An 18818-nucleotide genomic window follows, 5' to 3' on the forward strand; every position below is an offset into this window, starting at 1 on the left:
GTTGGAGTTCTGGCTCCTTCGCTTCAAATGACCCTCCTGCTAGTGCACCTGGGAGAGGCAGCAGATGATGGCCCACATGCAGGAGTCCCTGCCACCCACATAGAAAACCCATGTGGAGTTCCAAGCTCCTGGTTTCCCTGGCCATTGTAGCCATTTAGAAAATGAACCAGTAAATGGAAGATCTCTGCCTCTCCCTCCCTGTCTGTCTCTTTGCCTTTCAAATAAATAAATAGATCTTTAAAAAAATAAAAATAAACTCATAATCAGGTTAAAATATTTCAGAAAGAAGTAAATAAATGGAAATAATAAAATAGGGAAGTGAGATGAAACAAGATAGGCAAATGTTTATTAGTTTTGAAGTTGCATATAATGGGCACTTGGGGATAAATCATATTCTTCAATTTCAGTGCATGCTTGAAATTTTCCACAACAGAAAGAAGAAAGAGAAAGAAAGAAAGAAAGAAAGAAAGAGAGAAAGGAAGGAAGGAAGGAAAGAGAGAGAGAGAGAGAGAGAGAAACGAAAAGAAAGAAGGAAGGAGAGAAAGAAAAAAGGCCTTGAATGAGAAGGAAATTACACAAAGGAAGTCCGGGGGCTTAGTGAGGAAGGCAGTGATAGACCAGTGAATTCAGGCGCTTCTGCTTTGTTTTGAGTTTTTGCACCCAGGATAAACCACTCCCTGTCCCACCTCTGATTTCCTAAGAAGGGATTTGCAAAACCTTGGAGATTTCAAGGAAGAGTGAGCCAAGGGAGGGGCGTGTGCTAGTGGCAGTGTTTCACTCTGAGTGTTGGGAAATCAGCCCCGCCTCACGCACTGGCCCTTTAGCTGAGCCCTGGGCGGGGGGGCCAGAGATTGCCAAGAGTCAACGAACGGGAATGGAATCCCTAAGAGCTGAGAAGGAGGCAGGAGGGGTGTGTCTGTGTGTGTGCAGGGGAATCTGTACAAGACACAAGAGAGACAACAGGAAAGTGAGAAGCACTGGGCCCTTACTTCTCATCCTCCGACCCACACAGTGACTGACTCTGGAGGGAATCTGGAGCCAGTGGGTCAGCCCTGCCCTGGGAAAGAGGAAGCAGGAGAGAGAATGGACACTGCTCCTTTGGACTACAAGAGCTCTGTTCATCTTCCAGTCTGCATTGTTGCACACAGTAACCATAAGCTTAAAAACCACCTGATGACATAAGATTCTTGAGATTTCTCCCTCATCATACACCAGAAAACCTCTCTCCTACAAATTGGTCACACTATGTAAGATTTTATCACTTGATATATATTCCTTCCTCTTCTTTAGCCACTTTTTCCCTTTTTAGAAGTTATTATTCATTCATTCATTCATTCATTTGAGAGGCAGAGAGAGAGAGAGGGAGAACTCCCATCTGTTGGTTTACTGCCCAAATGCCCAGGACTGTGCCAGAAAGAACAGAGCCTAGACTCAAGCCCAGGTTCCATGATATGGGATATAGGTGTCTTGATTGATGCACCAAACACAATAACCCCCTTGTTTTAACTTTTAAAAATGTAATTGTGCTTAACATGTTTTATAGTGCTTGTAGGCAATATCAATTTAGGATAATTTCATATAATGGGATCATTGCCCCTGAGAGATGAAGAGAGATAATAGCTACCATTTATAAAGCAGTGATTAATTGTGTTATGCATTTTACCTACGTTATCTTGTCTAGTCATAACACTGTAGGGTAAATGATGCTCTATCTTCAGTCTGTAAATGTGGAAATAGAGCACTAAGAACCTCATGAAAAATCCCAAAATCACACTACTGGTAGGTAAATGACACAGTCAGCATTTGAACTCAATTATATCTGACTCAAAATCTGTATTTTTGGAAGTTCCAGTGCAGACAGAAAAGTGATATGAAGATAGACTGTCGGGGAACTCATCAATGAGAGTCTCTGAGTATTATGCTATGGTATACAATGATTCCTGACACTAACAGTGAGAAGGAAAGAATACTGACAAAGAAATGTGTAGGGGCTGGTGCTGTGGTACAGCGGGTAAAGCCACCGCCTGCAGTGCCAGCATCCCATAAGGGTATTGTTCAAGACCCGGCTGCTCCACTTCTGATCCAGCTCTCTGCTATGGCCTGAGAAAACAGTAGAAGATGGCCCACATGTTCGGATCCCTACACTGGCGTGGAAGGCCTGGAGGAAGCTCCTGGCTTTGGATTGGCCCAGCTCCGGTCATTGTAGCCATTTAGGAAGTGAACCAGAGGATTAAAGATCTCTCTCTTTCTGCCTCTGCCTCTCAGTAACTCTGCCTTTCAAATAAATAAATAAATATTAAAAAGAAGAAGAAGAAGTGTGTGTATGAAAGAGTGTGTGTATCTGCTAGAGTGGAAGATGACCATTTCTGATATTATTGGCAGGTAATAATAACACAATTCTTTTATAATGACTACAAAAACTGAAATAGTGGACTTCATAGAGAAAGATCCAAACAACTGTCACTATGTGGTACTTCAACTTGACATAGTGGCTAAACGAGTTTTAGTGGAATTACATTTAATCCAATTGGCAGAAAGCCTCTGAAGTCAAGAGATATACCAGCTAAACTGGTAGGCTCCAATGTTTAATCACCAAGGACCCTTTTTGCTATTCCTAGTCACCCCCCCCCCCCTCCCGGTGGGTCCTGGGTCTGTAAACTATGTTTGTAGGTTCTATTCTTTTTCTTGATAAGTCAGAGATGAGATGACACAGGCATTCAGAAAGGCCACATGGCCACCCAGGAAGGGAATTCAGAGGTGCAAGCAGCACAGTTTCCCAGGTCACATCGGGTCTGATCCTCAACTCACAGGTCTAAACTTGATTTTGTCTGTGCACCCAGAGTTCTTCAGCTTCATGGTATTAATCCACACCCACCAATGGTCAAATAAAACTATGAACAAAAGCTACACTGAAAAATGCACAGAGAAAAACAAACCTACCCCACACATTCTCTCGCTGACTCAAGTGGGAGACCGAACCATGAAAAGATGTTTGCTTGGTGAGCAGAAGTAGCAAGTATAGTCTTGTGGCTCATTCAGGCCAGGATGAGGTTGGCAAAACATTCCTGACTTGGAATTAAGAACAGAGCCATTGTCTTACTCCTCAGCAGTGGTGGCTTAGTAAGAAGCAATTTCCATAATTTAGAATTTCCCTTTCTAATCTTTAAACTCTAGGATCCCTTTTCTAAAATGCACTAGCATGCTTATTGGCTTGCATTCTCTTTTTTAATCTTCTATTTATTTATTTTTCATTTTATTCGAAAGAGAGAGAGAGAGAGAGAGAGAGAGGAAGAGAGGTCTCTTCCATCTGCTGACTCACTCACCAAATGCCCACAAAGAGCAAGATCAAACCCAGGGCCAAGAACCAATTCTGAGTCCCCCACATTGGTAGCAGGAACCTAACTACTTGAGCCTGCACCTGCTGCCTCCAAGAGTACGCATTAGCAGGAAGCTGGACTCAAGTGGAGCTGGTGCTCAAGCACAGGCACTCAGATATGGGATGCAGGTGTCCCAAGTGGTATCTTCACCACTGAGCCAAACGCCTGCCCTGGTTTGTATTCTTTTATATTCCTCCTTGTTCCAAGGTAAGATTAAATTCAGTTGGCAAAACTACCTCCAATAAATGATGACAGAAATCAACTTGGGTAAGAGAAAAGAGGCAGGATGCAATTTGATTGATTATGCTTTTGGCACATGGAAGCTGAAATCTCCACACTTCAAAAATCTCCACACACAAAGCCTACAGTTTGGTCCCTGAAGCTGGAGTTTGTGAGTCCTTAGCCTTCCCTGCATTGATGGATCAGGAGTTTGGATAGTTTAATTTACAAGTATTGGTTCCTATTTACCAAATGCTGATTTATCTTACTTTAGTTTTCAGATGGCACCAATAATTTCAAAATTTAAGGAAAGTTTTCTGTTGCACTTATGGAATACCACAATGTCATTTTCCTATTTGTGTAAATAAAAATAAATAAACTCATTAAAAATATTTTTTGGTAAGAATGAGATAACAACAATGAATTGAATAATTAAAATAAGCTTAGTTTTATGGAGCTAAAGTCGTGGTATAGTGGGTAAAGCCACTGCCTGCTTTGCTGGCATCCCATATGGGATCCGGCTCAAGTTCTAGTTGCTCCACTTCTGATCCAGTTCCCTGAAGATGCATCTGGGAAAGCAGTAGAAGATGTCCAAGTCCCTGCACCCATGTGGGAGACCGAGAAGAAGCTCCTGGCTCCTGGCTTCAGATCAGCCCAGCTCTGGCTGTTGTGGTCATTTTGGGAGTGAACCAGCAGACCTCTCTATTACTCTGCCTTTCAAATAAAAAAATAAAATTCTTTTTATGAAAAAAAAAAACCTTAGTTTGTTTAGCCTTATTCAGATTAAATATGTAGTTTCCAGTAAGATTTATGAAATGTTAAAATTAGCTCACAGCCTTACAGTTTTTACATTTTGACTCCTGGAAGCAATCTTGAAAAGACAACGCACAGGGTCAGCACTACACCCACATGGGAGACCTGGACAAAGCTCCAGGCTCCTTGCTTTGGATTGATCATCTGGGGAGTGAACCAACAGATGGAAGACTTCTGCCTCTGCAGAGTTACAGAGAGAGGAGGAGGAGGAGAAGGTGGAGGGAAGGGAGAGAGAGAGAGAGAAGGAGAGAGAGAGAGAGAGAGAGAGAGAGAGAATCTTCTATCCACTGGTTCACTCCTCAGAGGGCAGTAACAGCCAGGGTGAGCCAGGCAAAAGTCAGGTGCCAAGAGCTTTATCTGAGTCTCCCATGTGGGTGCAGGGCCCCAGGCACTTGGGCCATCTTTCTCTGCTTCCCCAGGCCATTAGCAGAGAGCTGGATAGGAAGTGAAGTAGTAGGCTTCTTCCACTGGGCCGCAAAGCCAGCCCTTATGTTTTCTAAGTGTCTGCCTTTTTGTTTCTCCAGCTCTCATTTTTGAAGCTAGAATCTCAGTTGCCTTTCAAATAAATACTTTTTTAAAAAAGAAGTAAGGTACACTTGTGTCTTCCTGAATGGGTGAGATAACAGCCCTGTTTTGTGTTAAAGTTGCTGCTCCTGGGTCCCAGCAAAACGATCCCTCTGCAAATTGCATTTCTCAGCAAGTGTTCCATGCATATTATGGACCCCATAAACCTCCTCCCATGAACTTTTGCCTCATGAACTATTGCCCACACAGAACATACCCACTTTAAACTACTCTTCCAGAACAAACGACTTCCTTCACCACTTGTACCTCTGCACAAGGCTTCCACCCACAAACGCCTCCTCCCCCGGAGTTCCTGCAGAACCTACCCCCACCTAACCTCCCTGAGTCAGACTCAGCGCCCTGAAGTCAAGCTTTCTGCACGCTGAGTTCTTCCAGATGTGAGGTTGAGGATTCTCCCATCAGGCTGAAAGGTTGCGGGTCCCTAACAGAAGCAGAGGATTGCTTCCACGTTTCTGAGCTCAGCCACGGCCTCTGTTCTTCGTGCTCTTGTGTCCAGCTTCCCAGATCCCACCCTGCAGCAGGCCAAGCGTGCATGGACATGCATGAATGTATCATTATATAACATGTAAGTACCGTGCGACATGCCACCCTCCTTCTGTATAACTAGAGTTGAGGCTGCGCAACTGTACTGTTATTCAGGCTTTTCATAAATAAGTCCTAATAATTCAGATTATTTCAAAAGAATTTTGGAGGTCCTAAGATAGATTTCTCTCTATAGCCTTGATGAATATTCATCTAGCCTCTGTTTCACCACTTCAGTAACATAACAATTTTTTTTTTTGCAGAACTCATTCTAATATTGAATGGAATCTTCTTGTCCTAGTCTTAACCCTCCAAAGTTGCATGGAAAAAAATTGATTCTCTTTCTATAGAACCAGGTTTAAAGACCTGTCTTCGTCTTCACTTCTTCATTCCATCTCCAGTTTGCAATCAAGCTTAGCTCCCTCTGACCTTTTCATAGACAGCCCAGCCTCCCCCCATCCCTATTTGCAGCCCAAAAGATGAGTCCTGGCTGTGCTATTCCTCTGCTGTGTGGTATAATAAAATCCAGGCAACCTCTCTCTAAGTATTTTTTCATCTGAAAATCAAGGGTCTCAATAATTACCGAAGTTAAAATGGGCAAAAAAAGTAAAATCTTAGGTTCAGTGTTGTGGCTCAGCAGGTTGAGCCTCACCTCTGACACCAGCATCCCATATGGGTGCCTGCTCCATTTCCAATCCAACTCCCTGCTCATGTGCCTGAGAAAGAAGTGGAAGATGATCCAAGTGCTTGGACCCTTGCCATCCATGCGGGAGGTGTGAACAGAATTCCAGGCTCCTGGCTTTGTCTGGTCCAGCTCTGGCTGTTGCAGCCATCTGCGGAGTGACCCGTTGGATGGAAGCTCTCTCTGTCTGTCTCTCCCTCCACAAACATTAAAAAAAGTAAAATCTTTTGTAAACTGTAAAGTACTATGTAGGTATCACCCACAGTGCTTATTCAAATTAAAAATCCAGTCCACAGACAAAGATTAGGTCCTTCTTTGCTTGACTTTTTTAGTAAAATTTGGCCACACACTTTGGGATTCAGCAACCAATAGTTCCTTTGGAATGCTAGTGGATAGTAGGGATTACTCCAGGGAAATCAGTCTATTTATAATGACAATGGTCCAGCCTAGTTCTTTTAAAAAACATAATAGTTACGACCTCCCTCTGTCCAGGCTATGCCTCCACACTCAACCAACTTTATAATTACTCCCCTCCCTCCAAGGCTCAAAGGCCTTTGGGGTCTCCACACAAAATCTTAGCACTGAGGCTCTGAGGAAGGACTGAATTCACTCCAAGGGCTTTTTCTGCTAAAAAATCATTGCCCACCTTACATTTTTTTTTCTATTTCCTGGCTTTGTTACCCTCTCAAGACAAAGCCAAGTTCCCAACGCAGACTCATTTTTTTCCCTCAAGAATCCATATCACACAGTACAGATGTACTGCACTACAAGTAAGCCATAGCATACCATGTCAATAATCAGTTAAGATCAGTTAAGGGGGGGGCTGGCGCTATGGCGCAGTGGGTTAAAGCCCTGGCCTGAAGTGCCAGCATCCCATGTGGGTTAAAGCCCTGGCCTGAAGTGCCAGCATCCCATATGGGTGCCGGTTCTAGTCCCGGCTGCTCCTCTTCTGATCTAGCTCTCTGCTATGGATTGGGAAAGTGATAGAAGATGGCCCAAGTGCTTGGGCCACTGCACCCACGTAGAAGACCTGGAGGAAGCTCCTGGCTCCTGGCTTCAGACTGGCGCAGCTCCGGCCACTGCGGCCATCTAGGGAGTGAACCAGCAGATGGAAGACCTCTCTGTCTACCTCTCTCTGTAACTCTGTATTTCAAATAAATAAAGTAAATCTTTAAAAAAAAAAAAAAAGATCAGTTAAGGGTTCTATGATATTATGATCTCTCTCTCTTTCTCTGTCTCCACCCTGCCTCCTTCCTGCCCCCCCATATGCATACACACAGTTAGTTATTCATACTTTCTTTTTTTTAAAAAAATATTTATTTATTTATTTGAAAGGCAGAGTTATAGAGAGGCAGAGGCAGAGAGAGAGAGAGAGGTCTTCCATCCGCTGGTTCACTCCTCAGATGGCCATAACAGCTGGAGCTGCGCCGATCCGAAGCCAGGAGCCAGGAGCTTCTTCCAGGTCTCCCATATGTGGGTGCAGGGGCCCAAGGACCTGGGCCATCTTCCACTGCTTTCCCAGGTCACAGCAGAGAGCTGGATGAGAAGAGGAGCAGCAGGGATTTGAATCAGCACCCATAAGGGATGCCAGCCCTGCAGGAGGCAGCTTTACCGACTATGCTACACTCCCCAAGGCAGGCCATGGAAATTCAAAGGCCCTCCTCACTCCAGAGGGGTCCTCCCCTATTCCAAAGACAAAGGAATGCTAAAAAATCTGAACAGACAGATCTGGCTGCATTTCCCTACACCATCTGTTAGCAATCCTGCCTATGCACTGAGGTCTCTGAAACTCCACGGGGTGTAGAGAATAACGGAGAACGGGGTGTAGAGATAACTGAACCCTGGAAGTTCCTGAAGTGTGTTGCACCAGGAGAGTGGAAACTCTGCAACCTTCTTCAAGCCTCATCCTCAGCATTTCTTTATCTGTATCCTTTGCAACATCCTTTATAATAAATCAGTAAAGCTAAGTATTTCCTGGAGTTCTCCGAGCCCCTCAAGGAAGCTAATGGAAAGTGAAGAAGGGGTTAGAGGAACCCTGGTTTGCAGCTGCCTGATCAGAAGCACAGGTAAAATATCCCAGGCCTTGCAACTGGCATGTAAGTTGGGTGGTGGTGGGGCAGTCTTGGGGACTCAACCCTCAATCTGTGGGATCCGATTCTATCTCTGGATAGGTGGTAGCTTTGGAATCCGCAAGAAGAGAAGGCCTATACTTCCGGGAATGGAGAGTCCCTACCCACACTTCCCAGGAAGAAAAGTCCTTCTCTAGGTCCCCACGGGTGCCTAAAGGTCAACCAGTGAGGATCAGACCTGCCTCAACCTTTAACCTCCACACTCTGTATCTATAAAAGAAGCCCTCCCAACCTCTGATGCGCGACTCCCCCCCCCCCCCCCGCTCTGTTGGGACGGGGACCTCACCCAGGAGCGGAATCCCAATAAAAGCTTGTGAATTAATTGATTCCTCTGCCTGGGAAGATTTGTTATGCGCCTGACACCTTGCAATAGGTAGTGTCAGGATCAAATTTAAGAATTCTGCTGTTGCAGAATTGATGCCTCGCTTGGTGTATGGGGAAAATCTCATACACACATCTCATGTCAAAAGTGATCTGTTGTGAGAGTAGAGAGGAGAAACTGAGTCCAAATTGGTTTTCCCGTCTATGTCCACAAGTCCCAACTTCCAGACAACAACGTAGGCCATCTTGTCTTCTCCTTCATAGCATACCCAAGTCCTAGTTTTGTTTTTTTTTTTTCCCATTTCAAGATGTCTCCAATCATTAAAACAAGAAAAAAGTCTTTCCCTAAACCCACATCTGTCCTCCACCTTCTGCTCTCCTATATAGCAAAATCTCTCAAGAGTTGTACATTGCTTGTAAATGCCATTTCTGCTTCCCCAGCTCTCATACTTTATGGTTTCTGTTCTAAGCAAGAGATGACTCACACCAGGGAGTCAATTGTCAAGGTGACCTTGACCACTCTTAATGAAATAGTTATTTCCTTTACCTTCCCGGACAGTCTACTTCCTGGTTTCCTCACACCTCACTAATGGCTGCATCTCAAATTCTTTATTGCATTCTTCTTGCCATGCTGACTTCCTCCTTTGGTAATAATATCCAGAGCATATGTTAAATGTCATTTATGTGCTAATGACTTCCAAATTCTTGTATCTAGCTTAAATCCCTTCCCTTGGAGTACAAACTCATTTTTACAACTAGAAACTCCACTTGTCCATCTGGAGGTATAGACTTTCCACACTTGACAGCTGTAACAGCAAAATTTGATTACCCTGCAGAAACTGCTCCTCAGAAAATGGCAACCTCACTTACGTATTAGATCAGACTGAAAACTTGGGGCCCATTCTCTACTGCTTTTCTCTTCAAGCTCAATTTCTTCTCCACAGACAGCAAGTCCTGTCTACCTTCACAAGACATCCAGTCCGAACAATTTCTTTTTTTTATTTGACAGGTAGTGTTATAGACAGTAAGAGAGAGAGAGACAGAGAGGAAGGTCTTCCTTCCGTTGGTTCACCCCCCACAATGGCTGCCACGCACCACAATGCCAGCCTTTTTAAGTGCGCTACCGGAGAACTTAAAAAATGTGATTCGCATTGATAATTTCTACTGACAGCAGCGTTCTAACCAACTTTATACACTGCCATCCTCGGGTGAAGCCACTGCACGTCCCTAAGTCTTCTCCACTTACACTGTTTGCTTTCAAATTTCAACTAAAACCTATTGGTTTTTGTTTCTGTTTTTCCTTACATAACTTGAAATCATCCCAGGGCCTCACTTTCTGGGACAGTCTCAGTCCCCCACAGGGTTTCCGGATTCTTCGACTTAGCATATTTGTAAGTTCTTCCATGATGTGCCAGCTGTCAATCCAGTGTTCTTCTTAATTGCTGAATACCACTCCAGTGTCAAGATATGCATTTTGTCTGTTTATTTACCGGCTGATCAATATCTAGGTTGCTTCCAGGTTGTGTAATTTGAACAACATAGCTGTAAACATTTGTGTGCAATTGATTACATGAATGTTTTTATTTCTCTTGGATAGATAACTAGAAGTAAATTGCTGGGTCATACGGTAGTTTTGTAACTCTTCTGTACATTTTTATTTATCTATTTTAATTTTATTTGATAGGCAGACACAGAGACACAGACACAGACACAGACACAGGAGACCTTTCATCCTCTGGTTCACTCCCCAAATGCCCACAATGGCCAGAGTGGGGCCAGGTTGAAGCCAGGAATCCAGAATTCAATCCGGGTCTCCCACATGAGTGTCAGGGACGCAAGCACTCGAGCTATCTGCTGCCTCTCAGGCTGTGCAGTCGCACGAAGCAGGATCGGAAGCAGAGAAGCAGGGACTAAGAACCGGGCACTCCCACAGGAGATGTAGGCACCCCAAGCAGCAACCACTGTGCCAAGCACCCAACCTTGCGCTTAACTCTTTAAGAAACTGCCTGTTTTCTAAATGACCACACTGTATTACATTCCCATCATTAATAAATGAATTCTTATTTCTTGATATCCTCACCCTCATCAACATTTGTTAATGTCTTATGAGTGACTATGAAGTGGTATATCATTGCAATTTTCACTTGCCTTTCCTTCCACTATTATTTTTCTATCTCCATATTTTGATTATTATTATTATTTGGTCAGGCAGAGTTAGACAGTGAGAGAGAGAGAGACAGAGAGAAAGGTTTTCCTTTTTCCAGTTGGTTCACCCCCCAAGTGGCCACTACAGCCGGCGCACTGCACTGATCCAAAGCCAGGAGCCAGGTGTTTCTCCTGATCTCCCATGCAGGTGCAGGGCCCAAGCACTTGGGCCATCCTCCACTGCACTCCCGGGCCACAGCAGAGAGCTGGACTGGAAGAGGAGCAACCGGGACAGAACTGGCACCCCAACCGGGACTAGAACCCGGTGTGCTGGCGCCACAGGCGGAGGATTAGCCTAGTGAGCTGCGGCGCCGGCCATTTTGATTACTTTTAACATTTAATCATTACCTAAGATTTTTTTAAAGATTTATTTATTTGAAAGGCAAAGTTGCACACACACACATGCACACATATCGGGGGAGGGAGAGTCCATCCATTACTTCACTCTCAATGGCTGTAAGGGCTGAAGCTGGGTCACACCAAAGCCAAGAGCCTGGAACTCCCTGAGTTTCCTACTTGGGTTGCAGGGGCTCAACTATTTGAACCATCATCTGCAGTTTTCCCAGGCAACATTAGCAGGCATCTGGATCAGAAGTGGAGGAGCCAGGACTCAAGCAGGCAAGCAGATAGGAGTTGGCAGCATCACAATGGGCAGCAACCTACTGCATGAAAACACCAGCCCTGGCTCAGGTTTTACATTCATGTTTATTTGTAGTCTGACACCACAAAAAGCTACAAAAGCAAGAATGTCCTCTGGTTCTTTTCTGTATCCCTAACCTTAGACCACTCGTTCAGTAAATGAATAAATGTACCAGCTCATGGGTTCATTTCTCCTGCACAGCAAAATTTGATTACCCATCTTGGTAATCAAAGCCATTCTTGGCTAGTGCTCCATCTTGGACACTGGAAGACTTTAAGCTTCCTTGGGACCGGTGCTGTGGCATAGTGGGTAAAGCTGCTGCCTACAGTGCCAGCATCCCATATGGGCGCCAGTTCGAGTCCTGGCTGTTCCACTTCTGGTCCAGCTCTCTGCTATGGCCTGGGAAAGCAGTAGAAGATGGCCCAAGTCCTTGGACCCCTGCCACCCACATGGGAGATCTGGATGGAGTTCCAGGCTCTTGGCTTAGGCCTGGCACAGCCCCAGCCATTGCAGCCATTTGGGGAGTGAACTATCAGACAGAAGATTTCACTTCCTCTCTCTGTAATTTTACCTTTAAATAAATAAATATTTAAAAATATATGAAAATAGCCAAAATCAAGCAGCCAATAAGCAAAATAGAATAAAAATATGAATGTCAGAGAGAAGATAAAAAGAATATGAAAAATAAGAAATTAGCAATTCAGATAAAGTAAAGTTCCTTAAATAAACACATGAACTCGGAATGGAAGTGAAAGTGAAAGCCAAAGGGAGGAGAAAGGATTTTTCGACCTGGAAACAAGAGAACAAGGGTAGATTAATCCAGAATAATAACAAATCTAATTTAGGCCAAAACTAAAAAGAGGCAAAAAGTTTAAAGATAGGAAATTTCCCGTTTTTATTAAAGTCCAAAGTTACAACAGCAGAAAAACCAGGCACATAACCAGTGTTTGTTTAAAAAACGTCCCCTAGAAACGAAATATAATTAATGAAAAACAGAGGCCTATTTACAAGAGAGAAAGTCAACAGAAATCTAAGCCAAATCAAATTAGGTACAGGACAGAAAGAACAGCTCTCCTCCCTGTTTTCTCGTTTTAAAGAGGAGCTGGCAACATACCTCTTTGTCTCTATTCCCATTAGTAATCAAAAAAGGTTTTCGAAGTGGCTAAAAAAAGACCAGATTCTTCTTTCGCTTTTAAACATTTTAAGGTGACACGTATGCTTCGCATCAGACTTGACTCCTTAAGCAAGCACACTAATTTATTGACGTGAAAAGATCTCCAAGGCAAAGTAGAGCAGCAAGAAGTAAAACAGTACACAAAACACACAATTTTCAGTGTATAAGAGAAGATAAATTTGTCAGCACAGAAAGACAAATACCAAGTGCCCTCCCTGTATGTTGAAGCTCAAAACGTGGAGAATGACCGGTGATTACTAGAGCCTAGGAAGGGTGGGGGAAGGGAGGATGTGAAAGAGGATGGTTAACGGGTTCCGGGGTGCGGTCGGAAGGCAGGAAGAGCTTCTTTTGCTCCAGCACTGTAGGCTAACTGGTAGGCAGCACGTAGTTGGCTCTTTCAACATCACTAGTAGAGAGGTTTCTGAACACTCCCAGCACAAAGAACTGGTCGGTGTTGGAGGTGGTGGGTGTGCCAGTTACCCTCATCTGATCGTTACACGTTGTAAACAGGTATTGAAATATTATATTGGACCCTGTAAATACAACTGTTATGTGTCAATTAAAAAATAAAAATATAGGGGCTGGCACTGTGGTGCAGTGGGTTGGGCCACTACCCGCGGCACCGACATCCTCCTATATGAACACTGATTTGAGTCTTGGCTGCTCCACTTCTGATCCAGCTCCCTGCTAATGTGCCTGGGAAAGCAGCTAAAGATGGCTCAGAACTGAGCCCCTGTCACACATATGGGAGATCCGATGGAGCTCAGGGCTCCTGGCTTTAGCCTGGCCCTAGCCTTCGCAGTGGCAGCCATTTGGAGAATGAACCAGCAGATGGAAGATCTCTCTGTCCCTTTCTCTGTAACTCTGCCTTTCAAATAAATAAATCTTAAATATGTGCATATATATGTATATATAAAATGTTAAGAAAAAGAAGAGAGAGAGAAGTGTGTGGCACGGTGGGTTAAGCAGCTGTTTAGCAGACTGACATTCCATTTCCCAGTGCCTGGTCTGAGTCCCGGCTCTCTGCTTCCGATCCAGCTTCCTGCTAATGTGTATCATAGGAAGCAGCTGGTGATGACTCCACCTGTTGGGTCTTGCCAATCACATGGGAGACCCAGATGGAGTTCCTGGCACCTTTCTTTGGCTTTGCCCAGCCCCAGCCATTGTGGGGATTTGAGGAGTGAACCAGCAGATGGAAGATCTCTGTCTCTATCTCTGCCTTTCAAAGAAGCAAAAACAAACTTTTAAACATTATTTTAAAATAATGTTTAAAAGGAAGAATTTGTTTTTGTTTGCATTTGTACAAATTCTGGAAGAATGCAAAAGAAGCTGATAAAAGTCGTTAGTGGTATGACGGAAAAGGAAGGACGAGATGGAACTGAGGCTTTCGCTGCATGTATTGCCTGTTCCCTGGCTGTTGAACCATGGGATTACACGGGCCCATTCAAAATTTCACACAAAAAGAAAACTACTAGTTGAATTTAAGCATGCATTTTCACTTCTAAATTAGTTTCACTCTCACTCCTACCTTTTATCCCATAACAGCTTACTCTTTAAAATGTGCAGAAGATCTCAACATAAGTAAAAAATGAAACACTAAACCTAAAAAACTGTACTATGCTACTCATGTTTAATTTTAGATAAAAATAATTTTACCATCAAAACAAGCCTCTTTGCTTCCAGATGGGCTTCTTTCCATCAAATACCACACTGAAAAGTTCACTTCCCAGTCCACTGTGTCCAACAGTGACCATCTTGCCTAGAGAATAAGGTGTTTACACTTCAGCCTGAAATCATAACTGAACAGCCGAGTCCCTTCCCATCTTACCTTCCACCCTTCCAGTCATCTCTTCAATCTAACTATTTTGATTTGTTGAATGATTAAATGTTCCTGAATCTGCCTGCACGTAGCGTCTTCTGAGGATCTTCCTTCCCTCTTTCCCATAAGGCCTAATTCAATGGGGCTGGCGCTGTGGCATTGAAGGTAAAGCTGCTGCCTACAGGCATCAGTTCAAGTCCTGGCTGCTCCGATTCTGATCCAGCTCCCTGCTAATGGCCTAGGAAAGGAGCAAAAGATGGTCCAAGTGCTTGGGCCCCTGCACCCATGTGGGAGACCAGGAGGAAGCTCCTGGCCCAGCCCTGGCTGCTGTGGCCATTTAGGGAGTGAACCAGTGGATGGAACATCCTTTCAAATAAATAAATAAATTTTTTTTTTTGGACAGGCAGAGTGGACAGTGAGAGAGAGAGACAGAGAGAAAGGTCTTCCTTTGCCGTTGGTTCACCCTCCAATGGCCACAGTGGCCTGCGCGCTGCAGCCGGCGCATCGCGCTGATCCGAAGGCAGGAGCCAGGTGCTTCTCCTGGTCTCCCATGGGGTGCAGGGCCCAAGCACTTGGGCCATCCTCCACTGCACTCCCTGGCCACAGCAGAGAGCTGGCCTGGAAGAGGGGCAACCGGGACAGAATCCGGCGCCCCGACCGGGACTAGAACCCGGTGTGCTGGCGCCGCAAGGCGGAGGATTAGCCTAGTGAGCCACGGCGCCGGCTAAATAAATTTTTTTTTTTTTTTTTATAAAAGGCCTAATTCAAGCTTTGTCAATCCTTGTCCCAATCTTCAGCTCCAGTGTTGGTTCTCTTCTCTGAATTCCTATAGCACACACCACCACTGACACCACGTTACACCTATTGCTATATTCACTTCTTCAAAGTTAGGCAGTCTTCCTCCTAGCTCAGAAGAGAAAGCAATTCTCAACAATGGCAATAACCAAAGACTGGTAGTAGTTAGTTTTCAACAGGTGTAGAGGCTACAACCCACTGGGCCTTGTTTTCTGTTTTCTGTAGACAGTTTCCCTTTCTGCAGGTTCTGCACTGAGGATCAACAAATATCCAAAAAAAGAATTTTCATCTGTATTAAACATGAGTAGACTTTTTCTTGTCATTATTCCCAAAACAATATAACAATTTACATAGTGTTTTACATTGTATTAGGTGTTGTAAGTAAAGACTTAAAGTACAGAAAGGATATGCTATGTTATATTCAGACTCCATGCCATTTTTTGAACGCACAGATTTTGTTATTCATGGAGAGGTCTTAGAACCAACCTCCCACAGGCACTGAGGGATGATTCTATATCCTGTCTCACATCTAGATGGCAAGCACTTTGTCTTATGCTAATTTATATTATGATTTTTAGGAAAATGTTCAACATAGTACATGGTAAAGAAACATTTGTTGAGATTACCCAGTCCGACAAATCCCTCTAGAAAAGATTGGTCTCATCACTGGTTTTTCCAAGGATTTGCTTTGTTTAGGAGGTCCTCTAAGACCTAGTTCCTTAACTTTGTACCACCATCCTCTTGCTCTCCTGAACTGGTATATTCAGTTTTGACTGGACTGGTTAGCATTTTCAAATCAAAGCCACTTGATAATCAAAATTTCATGTATCCACACAATGGAATATTATTTAGCCATAAAAAAGAACAAAGTACTGGTACATGTTATGACCCAGATAAACTTTGAAAGTGTGCTAAGTGAAAGAACCCAGTAACAAAAAACTCACAATTCTATATTTAATTCTGCTCATATGAAAGCCCAAACTAGATTATAGGGAAAGGAAGTAGATTAGGTGTTTCAGGCTGTGAGTGGGTGGGGAGCAGATACAGTTTCCTTTTGAGATGATGAAATATTCTAAAATTAACTGTGGTGATAATTGCTCTTCTCTGTGAATAATTAAAAACTACCTTTATACTTTAAATTGTTAAATTTTTAATGTGAATTTTATCTAAGTAAAGTTTTTTTTAAAAGATTATTTATTTGAGAGGCAGAATTATAGACAGAGAGAGGGAGAGGCAGAGAAAGAGGTTTACTTCCCACATAGCCACAACAGCCAGAGCTGGGCAGATCTGAAGCCAGGAGCCAGGAGCTTCTTCCCTGTCTCCCACATGAGTTCAGGTGCCCAGGCATTTGGGCCATCCTCCACTGCTTTCCCAGGCCATCAGCAGAGAGCTGGATCGGAAGTGGACACAAACTGGCACCCACATGGGATGCCAGCACCACAGGCAGAGGCTTAACCTACTATGCCAAGCACCAGCACCCCTCAATAAAGTTTTTTTTTTAAAGAAATTGAAGACAATTCACATCTTTACACAGTAAATATGAATTTAGTAGACCTATTTACTGCAAGTAAAAAAATGGGAATAAGTGTTTGATCTGGAGTTGAGACATCAGGTAGGAAACTGGCATCCCATGTTGGAGTGCCGGAGTTCAACTCTCAACTCTGACTCCTGATTCCAGCTTCCTGCTAATGTGGACACTGGTAGAGGGATGGTAGTTGAGACACTGCCACTGGAGTTGGGAGACCTGGAGTGAGTTTCTGGCTCCTGACTTTGGTCCCCTGGCCATTGCAGGTATCTGGGGGAGTAAACCAATGAGTGGAAGCTCTCTGTTTCTTTGCCTGCCAAGTAAATTTTCTAAAATTAAAACTAAAGGCGTCCTTAAATGTTCCACACCTATCTGCAGGACGTATTTTTCATGTGGCACAATTCTGGCCAAGAAGCAGATCAAAGATCGAAACGGAAGGAAAGCCAAGCATCAACTGCCGCATGCCTCTCATCTCCAATTGCTGCCTGTGTCTTACAGACCCCAGTGTGCATGAGGGTGACAATGACTTACGAACACGCCTAGTACTTTTCACAGCTCTGTTCCTTGGTTTACCCTGCTATAAAATGCTCTTCCTCCTTTCCATCCTTCAAGGCTAAACGCAAAAGTTTTCTATGAAACTTTCCCTGGAGCTGGCACTGTGGCTCAATGAGTTAAGCTGCTGCCTGAGGTGCCTGCATCCCATATGGGTGCCAGCTTGAATCCTGGCTACTCTACTTCCAATCAAGCTCCCTGCTAATGCACCTGGGAAAGCAGTGGAAGATGGCCCAAGTCCTTGGGCCATTGCACCCACATGGGAGCCCAGAAGAAGCTCCTGGCTCCTGGCTTTGGCTTGGCCTACCACCGGTCCAGCCCCGGTTGTTGCACCCATTTGGGCAGTGAATCAATCGACAGAAGGTTTCTCTATGTCTCCTTCTCTCTCTGTAACTCTGCCTTTCAAACAAATCAATAAATAAATCTTCAAAAAATATTTTTATTTATTTGAAAGGCAGAATTACAGAGAGGGAGAGAGATCTTCCATGCGCTGGTTCACTGCCCATTTAGGGCAGAGCCAGGAATCAAATCCAGGTACTGCGGCATGGGCCACAGGTGTCCCAAGTGGCATCTCCATGGCTTTTTATAGGTCAATTAAGCATTTTCTTAGCTAAGCGTGTTATACAAAGAGATATCCAATATCTTGAATAGAACTGACCATAAGTCATCTCATTAGATGAACCAATTATGTTCCATCTATTAGATGCACTGTGAAAGCTGGGAGCCAATTGCCTGAAGGTCCGGTGAGGGATTCAGTGGTGGGTGGAAGTTCAAAGAACTGATGAAAAGTAGTGATGGGCACATGAGGATCCTTTGTGTGGAGCTCAGCTATGTAGGTCAGTTACCAAACAAAGGGTAACTTGAAAGACTTCTCAAAAGTTTCCTATCCAAAATACCTCTGCATATTATACCACCACCGACTGAAATGTCAGTCACCAGTAGAGGTTCATCTGGTACTGTCCCTGCCTGACACCCAGGCCTGAAAGGGTGGTGTGGTTTCCAAACATGCCAGGGGGCTGAACGCACGCTGATAAGCAAAGATAATAGTGCAGTGAGTCAACAGAGGGCAATGCTAACGCAGCATCGCAGCATGGGGGGAGGCTCCAACCATGCAAAAGCGAGAGAAAGAGGAGCTCAGGAAGGCAGGCAGGGCAGAGGTACTCACCACAGTCAGAGTGAGCAGAGCGCGGCTGCTGAAGTTAGAAGGAGTAGGGGAGAGAAGGAAAGCAAGAGGAAGTACAATTAGAGACTAACTAAGGAAGTGGCAACTGAACAGAAGGGGAGATCAGAGAATGAATTTAAATATTCATGAGCGGACAAGGAGTGAAACAGAAGGTAAGTGACAGGTGGCACTGAGGGAAGTGGTCACCGTGTGCCAGGAATGAGCCCTCCCTGCTGTATCTCCGTTTGCCTTTCCTTCATCCTCTGCTGCGGTTACCCCAGTTCTTAGCTACTCGACT

The 18818-nt window shown here is 44.2% G+C and overlaps 1 protein-coding gene and 1 long non-coding RNA gene across 2 annotated transcripts in view; one reads left to right on the forward strand and one right to left on the reverse strand.

Moving 5' to 3' along the window:
• Positions 1 to 18759, reverse strand: part of RNASE10 (ribonuclease A family member 10 (inactive)) — a 31364-nt gene extending 12605 nt beyond the window's left edge. Inside the window, exon 1 of the mRNA XM_070053945.2 lies at positions 18524 to 18759. The gene's annotated coding sequence lies outside the window, so the exon portion shown is untranslated. The remainder of the gene's footprint in view (positions 1 to 18523) is intronic.
• Positions 5225 to 6055, forward strand: LOC149123054 (uncharacterized). The gene is made up of 2 exons (XR_016217991.1): positions 5225 to 5559; positions 5780 to 6055. It is a non-coding gene; the product is annotated as an uncharacterized LOC149123054 (long non-coding RNA).
• Positions 18760 to 18818: the final 59 nt, after the last annotated feature.

Source organism: Oryctolagus cuniculus, chromosome 12, assembly GCF_051225735.1.
Source record: "Oryctolagus cuniculus isolate XC-2025 breed Fujian yellow rabbit chromosome 12, ASM5122573v1, whole genome shotgun sequence".
In the NCBI taxonomy this organism is placed as follows: Eukaryota; Metazoa; Chordata; class Mammalia; order Lagomorpha; family Leporidae; genus Oryctolagus; species Oryctolagus cuniculus.